Raw genomic sequence first — 13,239 nt, forward strand, 5'->3', positions numbered from 1 at the left:
CCTCATGCCAGATTTACAGGGGAAGATCTCCAGGCTGGGAAACCTCAGGCTTTGGTTCATACCACTGCACAGTCTCCTGCCGGAGCAGGTGGGTGGCCCGTGGGTGGTGTGAAATAGGGATGAGCCAGTCCCCAGGCACATTCCCAGAGATCCTGGGTGAGGATTCAGTCCTGGCAGCTTTCTGCAGCATTGACCAGATTGGAAACTTGGCCACCATCGCCACTGCTACCATGATTTCAGCTCCTGATGAATACTGGCACTGGTGCAACTGAGCTTGCAAATCCTCCTGACCCGGAAGGACGTACAGGAGCTCAAACGTGCCAGGATATCCCAGGTACACATGAACCCAGCATACCAGTCTGTCACCAGATCCACATAGATCTAGCAGGGGGAGGCAAGAAATCTCCCAGCAGCTGCAACGATTTCTCCTGACAGGCACCCACAGAGGAAAGGCTCAGCGTGCTCCGGGCACCTCTCTAAATATCTGCTCCACCACTGCTTACAGTGTCCTTTCTCCAAACCCAATGATTCATGAAGGAATGGGAGTGGATACCATCACCATAGGGTCCCCAAGGTCTCAGTGAGGGGTTGAGCTAATTGCATCCCAGCTGCATAAGTAAGACCCTCACATTCATTAACTTTAATAACCCAGGTGGGCAAGGGTAGAGGTTGGGGAGCTGCAACGTGAGGAACAGGGTCAGTTGGTTGTGGAGAAGGATGAGGTACTGCAAGTCAGAGACCTTGTACTTGGATCAGGAGCTTCTTGGGACAGAGTTGTCTCATGCATCACTTCTGCAGCACCACGGGAGACCCTTCTCTGGGATGAGTTCTGTCACAGAGTAAATGCAAATGTAGCCTTGGACCGTGGTGGCTCTGTTATATTAATGCTGGCAACACTTCTGCTAAAAGCATCAGTGCTGCTGCCTGCCTCCTCCCACACCCACCCATATCAGGTTTCTGAATCCAAGAAGTGACAGCTTTTAGTGTAAATTTTGAGGCTTTAAACTTTCCAACTATGCCTGTACCATGCTCTCAAGTCTTCCCCAGCAACCATCAGGTTCACAGGTTTTCAAAGTGGAAGGTGAGGATTTGTGAAATCCCAGGAACTGGGGCAAAGCCCCAGGGATGATGTGACTCAGCCAGGAGCCCTAGCAGTGTTACACTGCACTGCCTTGCATCCTGATGGGAGATGAGGTTTGTGGGTGTCCTGGCAGGGAAAGGAGCTGCCACACAGCCTCCAGGTTCCTGAAGTGACCTTCTCTGCAAGGCACTTACCTCCCTGCATGAGACTTCATGGCTTTAACCACAAATTCTTCCTGCAAAGTGGAAGCTGCACCTCTCACCTGTGGTGTGAGCAAAGTGATTTCCAAGCTGCTCTCCTGCTCCATACCAAGGCCATCTCGAGGAACACATCAGTATGGAGCTAGGTTTGGACTTCATCTGAAAGTACTAAACATTGCAGAGGCTGTCTGATGAAATCAATTTCCGGAGAAAAGTGGTTTGGTCCAAGACAAAACACTTAGGTTTTAACAAATGTATGGCAAAGTGACTGTTTACTGCCTCTCCTGGCTGGATGCTGAGGGGACCCAGGGATTGTCCTGTTCAGAGGGGGTAAGTCCACAAACACTGCTTGCTAACAACTCAGAGAAACTCTTGGTAGGAGATGTAGTGTACACATCCCCTGTTTCACATTGCTTTCTTGAAGGTACCAACTGTGCCAAAACAAGGAGTTCCATGCCCAGAATGATCCAACAGGGCTATTTGCACACTCTTTTATTCCCAAGGGCCAGCATGCCATGCACTTCAGATCTCAACCACTTCGAGATCTCCTTACCACTAGGCTGGGGATGAAGTAGTCCAGAGAGTCACTCAGTAATAAGGCTCCTTTCCTTCCCAGCTCCCTGCTTTCCTGGGATCGAAGAAACAGTATTAGCAATAATCAGTGATCTCAGTGTTGGCCTGAAACACATCCCTATCAATGAGTACTATCAGGTAAACCTCTGCTGCCCAACCCCCCTGCCTCCCAAGATACACCCCAGGATGCTTGCAGACCTGGGGAGCAATGTCCACCTCCAGTAACCACCCACCTCCCTCACCCTCCTGTCACTGTAATGGCAACAGTCTGGGAACAACAAGGACAAGCACAGAAGAACTTTTGACCTGAGCAGCACAAAGTACAGGGTGGAGAGCTCTGGGGCTGACCCCACTGTGAGCTATGAGCATTAAAAGCCTGAGCTGAATAAGGGAAAGATACGAGCTCAAAATGTCAAAACTGGGCACCAAAACTGATCTCAGCTGCATGCAGAAATCATCAAGATGTTTATTACTATTTCAACCCAAAGCTGTTATTTTTTACCCTGTTTCTTTATTCTGTGACACAACCAGTCTACACTCCCATCTAAGTCTGCTGAATCTTATTTATTATTTCACAGTACAAATTCTTTTCTTCCTCACAGTCTGAGGGCACAAGGAGACTCCAGATGTGTTATGTCCAGTCTGCCTCATCCTTCTTATCAAGTCTCACACAGAAATAAGTGCATTTTTTCCAGTGGTGTGTAATTCCAACATCATCCCCAATAGAGGATGAAAAGTGCAATTGGTTGAAAATGTTTCTCACATCTTTATGTCCCACTAAGAGCTGGACCATACCTGTAAAACCTCTGCTGGGAACTGCTTCACATTCTCTTTTCAATGGAATGAATGCAGGAGGGCAGCAAGGATGTGCAGCATTAAGTTTAGGTTATGGAAGTTTTCCATGCAAGAAGAGACTGAAAGGCTTTGAATTCTTCCTCTGAATGGAAAGAATTATCTGAGCATATGAAATTAGAGGCTGTAAAACTACAAATAAGAAGGGAAATATTAATATTAAACAGTTGTTCACTATTTGCCATGCCAGAGGATCCAGGAATGCTCCTAAAATTTGCAATCGAGCACATTTTAGACACAAAAGTAAGCATGTTTACCTAGTGTACAGAGTCCATCCACAGAACTCAGTGCTGAAGGATGTTGTGTAGGCCAAAATCCTGTTTGAAAATTCCAAGAGTTATGGTGGATATATCGACCAGTGGCTACTGAAAACCTTGGTCTGGCAGAACCCTGCGGCTTCAGGGGTGCTCAGCTGCTGAGTACAACAGAGGACAGTTTTTGGGAGAGCCTGGAGAGGGGACATAGTGGGCACCGTGGGATCACTGCCCTACAATCCTCTTTCTCTGCCTGACCCAGAGCCAGACCATGCTAATTGCAGCTCAGTGTGTACTTTTGAGAGGATCCCTGGAGCAGCAGAAGTTGGTACTAAAGTTCAGCTGTAACAGGAGCTTTGTTTAGCGGTGCTGGGACCAGAAGGTCAGCAGCAGCTGCTCTGCCAGGCTTTAACGCTTTGTTCACCTCCACACACTCCCCGTGCAGAATTTCCTGTTCCCCCGGCAGTGCAAGGAAGAATCTCCTTTTATTTTGTTAGTGCTATTATTCATCAGTCTTAGCTCTGAGATAACGCCGAGAGGCCGGCCTGCCTGCAGCTCTGCTGGGCTGTAACACAGTAGCCAGCAGCAGTTTCTCGCTGCTTTTTCTCAAGCAACCCCAGTGGCACCGGGAAATTTCGCAGCTTGTATTTTTGCAAAGTGCTGCTCAAACGTCTGCGGTTCTCCGGAGGCACGGGGCTGCACCAGTGTCAGGATATTTAAATCAGGATAAACCAGAAGTACTCAAAGTCCCACGTTGCAGGAGATCAGTGTAGCCGTGCAGAGGGTTCAACTGCTGTTTCCCAGTGCAGATCCCACCCAGTCTGGATTTTCCTGAGCATCTGCAGAGCTGGGGAGTGCATGTGTTAACCTGACATAAGTCGGGGAGAGTTCAGAGGTGACTATAAACAAGTAGAGGAATCTATAGGAGGCCATTATGTGGAGTGACTCAAGCACACAATGGATATCCAGGAGTCCTGTGGCTGCCAGACCCCGTTCTGCACCCTGGCACCACCCTGGCTGCACCAGACAACAGGGTGGGCACGAGCCCCTTTTTCAGTTCTGAGTACATAGGGAGCAGCAGCACAGTTTGCACCTATCCCTCTAAGATGTTCTTGTCCTTCAAAAAGGACAGCCACATCATTGATGCCTGATGCAGATGACCCCAGGCTGTGATAAACCCCAAACTATGCTTGGGAATCACCTGGGAAATGCCGATAGGGCCATACCAAGGGCCATCTACCAGCATAGACAGTCCTGTGCTGCCGTGGGAGCCCATGCTGCTCAGGACCTGTGTCGTTTAGCAGTCGAGATGTACCTGATGTACCCACCTTCCCTGGCTGCTCTCAGCCCTAGAGGTCTCCCCCCAGACCGGTAGCACGTGCATTTCCTGCAGCTCCTGAGCAGCCAGCCCAGCCTTGTGCTGCAGCAGACCTGCCAAAACCTCGGCTCAGCCCCCACAGCCCTGCTGCCCCCAGGGCAGCGACGTCTCCAACTCTGGCAGCACGCCACGTCCTGTGCACACGGCCAAGGCATCTTGGAGGAGATAAAACCACAGCTTCCCAAGCACTCACCCACCCTGCCAGGCCTAGTGCCACGTGCCTCCCCACTGAGCTGCTCTCTGGGTCAGGTCGTCTCATATCACAGCTCTTCAGCAGCCCCTGCCTGACCATTCAGTTACAGTTCCAGGAGTTATGGCTTTAAACTATGCTACTGGGTAATGGTGATAGCCTCTGATTCTCCAGTCTTCTGGTGAACAGTCGTGACACTTTGACCAGAAACCTCAAGGAATTCCAGTTGCTTAGAAATTGCCCACCCCGCTCACTGGGGTTTGCTGGTGTGAAGGTTCTCCGTAGCTTTGCTGTTCAGTGCAAAGCTGAAACAGTGCACTCAGATGAGAGCATCATAATGTTGGCCACATCACACGCAGGGTTTCTCATATCACAACCTGGCAGTACTCACTGTCACCTCGTGTGTCAGCTCTGGGACATCCGTGCTTTTCTGTAAAATGCTGGAGCACTCTTTGTTCCCACTCAGAAATGGCTTGGAGGACTTGGACAGTGCTGAACCATCAACATATGCTGGCTGACAATATTGCACAGGACTTTGTGGAGTACATGTCACAAGGAAAAGGCTTTCATATGCAAGGATGCTTCAGCATCTTCATTTCTGTCTAGATTCATGTCATGAGCATTTATTAGGACAGACTTCCATGCCACCAGTATATTAGGGGAAGGAGGTACAACAGAGCTGTTCATAGGAACAGCTCCATATAAGCATCCTGGCCAGTCTGGAGAAGCTCAAGCAACATGATACATCCACAGCCATGGGGTCCATGTGTACCTATACCCCAGCAGGTCTCCATCTGCCCACAGATGAATGTAAGGAAAAAGCCTTTTATAGCTGAGGAAGCTGCTTCACTCTCTGAAGTTGCAGAGGGGAAGCAGGATCACATGAAGAATGATGAAGGCACCTCCACCAGCTCCACCACAAGCAGCTGTGGCAGTGGGAATTCAGGCTCTGACACTTCACAACACGCCAGACCAAATTCTCTGTGGAGGCAGACAGAGTTCAGCTCCAGCAGAGTTACACTGGGGGCCAGTTTTGACATATCATCTGTGAAGGGCAGCAGGAGAAGGCAGATGTCCTTATCTGGTTTGAACCAGGCTGTGGCATCACTGGCAATCCCTGAGGTGATGTAGACTCTTGGGCCAAGCCAAGAAACCTGATCAGTACTGCACTGGGTCATAAAACCTGCTTCGTACACCTGCTTCTACCATCCAGTTCCATGGGGAAAACAGCCTTTCTGACCATCCCCAGAGATCGGGTTTGACCTGATGAGTGAAGCTGGCCAACCCTTGTAACTGTAGCTAGTATGGTCAGCATTGGCTTCCCACTCCTCTGGATTTGTTCTTGCTTTAGCAGTATGGGTTTGGAGCCTTGCAACTGTGCTCTCCTTCACTGTTCAGTGGTCAGCAAATCCTCGGAGAGATGCAAGCCACAAGAAGCTGCAGACATACCTTTCTGCATGGTCACTTAAGGTGACCAAGATTAGCTCTCATAACATCATGGGTTGGGACGGGAATACAGCCAGGACTGAACACAAGGACCTTTCTTTCACTATCCTCCAGAAACAGACAAGGAGACACAACCACCACTTGCAAAAAAACCACCAAAAGTAAAAGGGACCTTTCAAGAAAATTTCAGGAACAATAGTTATCTATACCCAAGTCAAGGTCCCTGAAATGGACTGTGATGCCCATCATCACCAGGTAGCACTTATTAATGTCAGTGCCTGCCAGGACAAATCTTGATCCTCTGTGATCCTCAGGGCAAGCAGCAGAAGACTCAGGACCAGACAGAGGTAGATTGCTATCCCACTCTCACTTTTTCATTCTTCCTTTTCCCTGAAATCCATAGGAATATTTCCACAATGCAGCAACATTAAAGGGAATATGATACTGCAATATCCTGTGGAGAGGCAGCTGTAAGTCAATTATGAGCTACCTTTAAGCCAAGAAAAAGTCTCTGAATTTAAGAGGAGAGACACCAATGAAGTCCTACTGGGACAGACTCTACAAATAAAAGAAAGAACATTTTTGCACAGTTTCTTTTGAAAACTCAGAAGAACAGTGCTGGGCAGGAATAAAGCTTTCTCTGTGATTCACCAGAGGACTCAAAGACTCCAGAGGAAACGTACCCTCCTCCAGTAAATGACAAAGGACCAGCTCTTCCCCTTTTCTCACTGGTTGCAGTGTAGTCAAAGCAGATGTGGTGACCCACCGTAAGTCAGGGTTTGAGTTGGCTGCAGCAACCCAGCATATGGTCAAGTGTTTGGCCACTCCATGTCCCAGTCCTTTCCAGGAGCTGTAGGAAGGCTGTTTCCCAGCAGAACCTTCAGCTGATCCATTCGCTACAGGTTCTTCTCCTCCCCCTCGGCTGGCTGTATTAAATAATATCAGGGACATCTGCTGTCTGTTGTTCTTTTTCTTTCATCCCTTCACCAGGCAGAGACCAGCCTGGCAGGAACTCCAGCTCCCTTGCATTGTTTTGGATCTCCCTCAGGCAAAGAGGTGGAGAGCAGGGCCCCAGGTCACATCCGACAGTTCCTTTTAGCAGCGTATTGTAAATATTTGGGACAAAAGCCTTCTGGATCTACTCAAACAGGGCTTTTGCCAGTGTAGAAAAAGACACACATGCCAGCAAAGTGTTTTGTTTAACTCTGTGTCCTGGCTCTTTCCTAACTCACCAGGTATTAAGAGGGATGGGAGGTGACCTCAGGCCAAGCAAAGTCAGTCTGTGGGCTTTCCCACTGGAGTCATGGGTAGGATCGAGCCCGGAGCCTCACAGTATCCAAATGTGGGACAAGAATTATTAATGCATTTGCCCTGTTACCACCAGTTGCAATGGACCACTTCACTTTCCTCCCTCTGGTGCAGAGTTCAAGCCCCAGTCAAGAACTTCAAATGAGTTTTCCAACTCTTAAGAGCTCCAGAATTCCTAAGGGTTTGGCAGCAAGGAAAATACCACACACCTCTGTGCTTCAAAACTAAACCATGACTCTTGGATTCCCACAAATAGGCAAAAGAAAAATAAATAAAATTGCTCCTTTCTGAGAAGATCTGGATGCAGCTTCTTACCAGACACAGGTGAACTGTCATGGTACTGGTTTGGATAACATGATTGGCCTCCTATAGCCTGGATCCAGTCTGGCAACCTCAGGATATATCATTCCTTCCAACAAGATAGGTTAAGGGAGCAGAGACAGGGAGCAGATCCCTGTGCATGTACCATGTCCCTTTAACAACCAGCATCAACTTCTTCCTGTTGTCTTTCCATTGGTGAGATTGTAAACCTACCTTGTACCTTGTATGGCCCTTGTCTTACTTGTTTCCCTGCCCCTGTAACATCAAAGACATCCCCACAACTGTTGGCAGTGCAATGAGTGCCTCTTGTTGCAGGGCAATTGATTTCACTGTCACTGATGCAGACAGCATCACTGGGGACTGAAATAACTTCAAACCAGCTTAATTGATCAGGCAAAACAGCTGAAATGGATATTAGGACCCTGTATGGACCAGAAGTATAAAGGCAAAAAGCACGGCAAAGCACATGAATGCCAGCCTCCAGCTGTGCTGAAGGGAGAGGAATGAGGGGGAAACAGGGAGCTATTTTCCTCGTTTTATTCAGTCTCAGCTTCACAGAACTGGAGAATAATTTGGGTTGTCAGGGACCTCTGGAGGTCTGTAGCTCAGTGCCCTGATCAAAGCAGGTCTAGGTTCGAGGTCATCTCTAGTTGTTCAGGGCCTTGCTCCATTGAGTTTTGATTACCTCTGGAGATGGAGTGCTCACCCTCCCTGGGCTTCTCTTCTAGTGCTTCAGTGCTTTCATGACCAACATGCTTTTCCTCGTGTTCAAAATAAATTTCCTAGGCTTGTGCCTACTTCACCATCCTTTGTTGTGCACATCTTCTTAATATCCCTCCTTTAGGTATCCCTCCTTTAGGCAGCTAAACACAGCAAAAATCTGCCTCCTCCTTTTGCCTTCTCTTCTCCTGACCCCTTGAACACCCCCTTTGACTCAGAGTCAAACACTTTTCTTTGACTTCTAGAGAGAAAAGCAGCAGCAATTACTGCTGGATTTTGGTAGCAGGGGTTGATGTCGCCTCCCCTTCCAGCCGCTCTCTACACTTTGCTTTCCAGCTGAAACTGTTCAGCAATTTGCAGCTGAACGTGTAAATGGGCTTCTGATGACCAAAAGTCCCATTTATCATCAAGCTGAATATTCACTACAAAAATGTACCCAAGGAAAATCACTAGAAATTGGGTTCCTTTGAAAAATTTCACCCATTCTCAGCATCCTCCCCCTCAGCTCTCCTGGGTGTTAAATATTAAAGTAAGGAGCTGCTGGCTTTGATACAGAAGTAGTAATTCTCTGCCTGAGGTATTTCCTTTCCTGGCTCTCCTCCCTTTCAACTCAGAGTGATTTTATTTTTATTTTTAATTCTGTAGTATTTGCCTATTTCCAACACCTCCCCCACGTGGCATGATGTCAAATCAGCAGCAAGCAGGCCAGCAGGAATGTATATTCCCATTACCTTCAGCACTAGAGTGGAAGTTTTTAAGACATAGCCAGTAAATTCATCCTTCTGCAGGGTGATTGCTCAGCAGAAGTCCCTCTTGCAGGAATGTCACCGTGTGCTTCCCACAGCAAGGCAGCCAGAAGGCTCCTGCTGTTACCAGCAGATGGTTGGAGGGTCAGCCACCACAGTGCCAGGGCTTTCTGGATGGCTTCACTGCAATGCAGGTAAGCACAACTATTGCTACGTGTCTGGGAAGAAAATGTAAGGCCACAGCCAAAACTGGGGAGCCCCTCAAAGTGTATTTGGAAGGGTCACCTCTGTCAGGCCCAGTGCAATTACTTGGGAAAGGACAAGCACTTTCCAATTATCCCAAGCCCTGCCCAGCTCTTGGCCTCGCTGCAATCTTGTGTGGGAGTGAGGTCTGCAGGACAGTGTGAAATCTCCCCCTTGGAATTTGTGTTGCTTTACAAATGCCTTCCTTTTATCACTTTTGTCCCATAACAAAGGCTGAGAGAACAGCAGTACGTGGTCTGTCTGAGCAATGAGATTTGTTTCACAGGTGAAACAAATGATCCAACAACCATTTCCTTAACCCACCAACACATGAATGAAAGCACTTTAGTTTCCTCTTGTTTTCCAAAGAAACCAAATCCTTGCCTGCTACAACTCAACACAAGTGTTATTAGATCAGCCATCAGGAGATGACCAGACTCAAGGAACCAGATAAGAGGACACTGGGGATACCCACGGAGGTGCTGTGGGACCCAATGTTTGTTACAGGTCTAAACTTCAACTGGCTTGAAGGAGATAAGCATATATAGTTCTGGGCTCTGCTCCAAGACCTAGGACCTGATCTTTTCCTGTCCCCAGTGACCCAAAAAGAGGGTACTTTCTGTGCAGCTCTCACACAGAACAACACTTATACCCAGTAAGTAAGAATATATACCCTTCTGCTTCAAAAAATTGAAGTGTTATGCACAAAAAATTGCTTTAGGAAGGGAACTGGACATGTGAAGACTCTGAACACGGTCATGGGAGGCAGGTTTCATATAGATATATGAGCTACCATGCTTGTGGTGCCCTGCAACACTTTCCCTAATGCTAGGGACAATGGTGATCTATTTATTTCATTACAGACCTTTGCTGTGTTTTAAGCTGCTGCTAATTAGAAATGCCTGCTTCAATTGCCATTGTAACACTGATTTAGTTTCATGTAGTTTTAAGTGGACTGAAATGTTTCCATCTATAATATTCCTCTCCTGTTTGTCTGCAAGCAAGAAAGATAAATGCTGATCAACCTGACAGATAAATCAGACACAACTAAGGTGAATTATTTAGATCAACTAACATTTATCAGGCAGTCATTGCATATTCCAGCATTTCTGGAGTGTAAGGTAGCTTTCCTGGACTGAAAAAAAAAAAAAAAGTATATTGCTTGATTGCAGAAACCTGAAATACATTTCTTGCCATAGGGATTATTACAGGTCTTTGCAAAACAAATTTTTATGTCTTTAAAAAGCCCTGTTGCCACATATTTTGTAGCAAAAGCTGACAGCAACCTAGCAGTGGAGCATCACCTGTGTTTTCAGTCAACTTCATCAGCTTCTTCTTGATCTGAGATCTTGACCCACAAGTCACAGTCTGATTGAGAGGTGGACATACAGTCCCCTCAGCAAAAATGTCCTGCATTTCCACACCCAGGTGGGCATCTTCCCTTCTTCGATGACATCCATAACCCTGGGCAGGGATTATCTAGAAAACAAGATCCTTAAATGTAGGCAGCTGAGTGCCTCTGTCTACACATGAGCTAAATGCCCAAGGTCTTCTATTTGGGAGCAGAGATCTGGGCCTTGGTTTGATTGTTCAGTTGACACTTGACGTGTCTGGAGATTTCCAACACACTTGTACACAGCTGGCAGATGCAACCAAGGAGCTTTGGGAGACCCTTCTGGGGCAGCAGCTGGAGTCCATACCTGAGTCTTGAGACCATCTCAAAGAAAAAAAGACATTACAGGGGGAAGGGAGTCATGACCTTCCCCAAATCCCCAGTACATCCCAGTGAACATAGGGAGCAGTTCATGTGCTCAGCTAATGCCCGTCTATTCTGGAGAAAGATGACTTTCCCTCCAGACTCCCCTGGCTGTACTGAACAACTCTCCAGCAACTACAGTGGTGGAGATGCCTAGACCTCATTTGGACACCCAGCGTTAGATGCCAAACATTTCTTAACCTTGATTTCATGCCGAATTGCCTCTTGTGTGCACTGAATCAGGTCACATCGCCCTCAAGTGGAGAAAGGCACGATCACAGTGAGCAAACGCCAGCCAGCGATCACCCAGATGCTGTTTTCTTTTGAGGACACTTAAAAAAAGCAAGGGATCTACCCAGTCCTCCAGGAGAATGTGTGCTATGAAAAAGCTTGGTTCCGAGAACACAAAGATTTCAAAGTACAGACGAAAAAAGCTACAATGTAGGAGGCCATAATTCATGCTGTCGAGCCACCACCATAATTCAGCCACCTTGTACAGTTCCATTATGATACCATCTCACCCAACTCAACATCAAACAAAAGGTGGTAGCAAAGCCAAGAATATAATTTACCTCTCCTGGATACCCACACTGTGCCTTTATCACAAGAGAAAGTGTTTGCTTTATGGCCTGATTCACTGTCCAGCCGGCGTGCTGAGTGAGCTTGGGCCCCTCTGCTGAAATATGCAGAGTCTTGTAAAAAGAAATCAAAATAGGAGATCAAACTGAACTGATGTGAACAGCCTGACTTCTGGCAGCTTCTAGCACCAGGGTGCTTGGCTTTGAAACCTTACTATTGTTCTTGGTTGGACTTTCTCCAGGTTAAAACAAAAACAAAAACAAACAAAATAAAAGCAACTATGTAAGAACAAGAGCTCTTTTATATGGAAATGTACTGGCAGTGCCCACTTATGTCTAAAGAAAAATCTGAACCTATAGATAAATGTGCAGCTCTCTACAGCTTGGAGGAATGATTGGTGGTAGTGACAGGTAGTTATCTCCTGTTTGGAGGCATTGCCAGAGGACAGGACCCCGTGTGCTCTGTTTGCTTGCTGGATAGAAGAATAATACTGGAAATAAAATGTTGTGAATCCTTCACCTGGCTCTGGAAGGAGCATTCTCCAGCAGCAGCAGGCAACCTCACAGGATATGCAGGAAATGCAAACCTGGGATCCTTCCAGACAGGTTCACTAACTGGGAAGTGATCTTCCTTGCCTACATACTTTCCTCTTTCTGCTCTATTTCTTACCCCCAAATCAGGGGAGAGTATCTCCTGTGGAGGTGGACCAGTTGCTTGAGATTCTCTTCCTCTGAGTCTTCTCCTTCATTCAATCTCAGAGTTTATCTTGTAAAGTTGATGTTCAGGTTGTAGAAATGGTTGGTCACTCTACCAGAAGTGAGGGGCACAGACATATTCCAGGTTTATAATAAATTTTTCTGGCTACCTTGGATATACCAGGAAAATGGTTGGTGTCAAGGGAAAGTGCCTTCTGGGACAGATCTTATCCTCTTAGATTCACAGCAAGCACGTTTCCACTGCAGCATAGCCCGTGCCTAACCTTTTCCCAGATTCCCTTCTAATCTCAGCCTGGAGCAGCATGTGTGCAGCCCATTTTACAGCACAAGGACCTAATTACATTCTCCAGCTGTGCAGCAGATTCCTGCAAAGCAAAATAAAGGCTAATAATGTGCACTTCTTAGCTACCACTCTTGGACCTCTTGGAAGCAGTCCATGGCTCCCAGGCTGACAAGTTGTCTGAAGGATGCCTACACCCTTCCACTTTAACCAAGAGAGCTTTTCCTCTTTCATCCCTACTCTTCTTATACATCAGGCCTTCCCTTTCCACCCAACATCTTCTCAGATTGCTAATTGCCCTCCAGAAAGCACAAACAAACCCATGCTCTGCTGCATCATATCAGCTTTGGCAGCAGCTGATGGATTTTTCCCCTCCCGGTTGCAAGATGCCTGACAAATGTCTACATGCTCCTACGTCTTCATCCAGTGAGCCATTCCTCTGGGAAGGCACGATCTCTTGCCAATGCAGAGAGGAGCACAGGCACCAAAAGGGGAACCCAACAAGGTACAGTTTTTCTGGGAAACAAACCAGCTTCTCTGAGGGTGGTGGTGAGCAAGGTCCCCACAACAACGTCACCACAACAGCCAAGACAAGG

The sequence above is a fragment of the Manacus candei genome, unplaced genomic scaffold (genome assembly GCF_025592945.1).
Source record: "Manacus candei isolate 608988 ecotype Guabito, Panama unplaced genomic scaffold, ASM2559294v1 h1tg000094l, whole genome shotgun sequence".
Lineage (NCBI taxonomy): Eukaryota > Metazoa > Chordata > Aves > Passeriformes > Pipridae > Manacus > Manacus candei.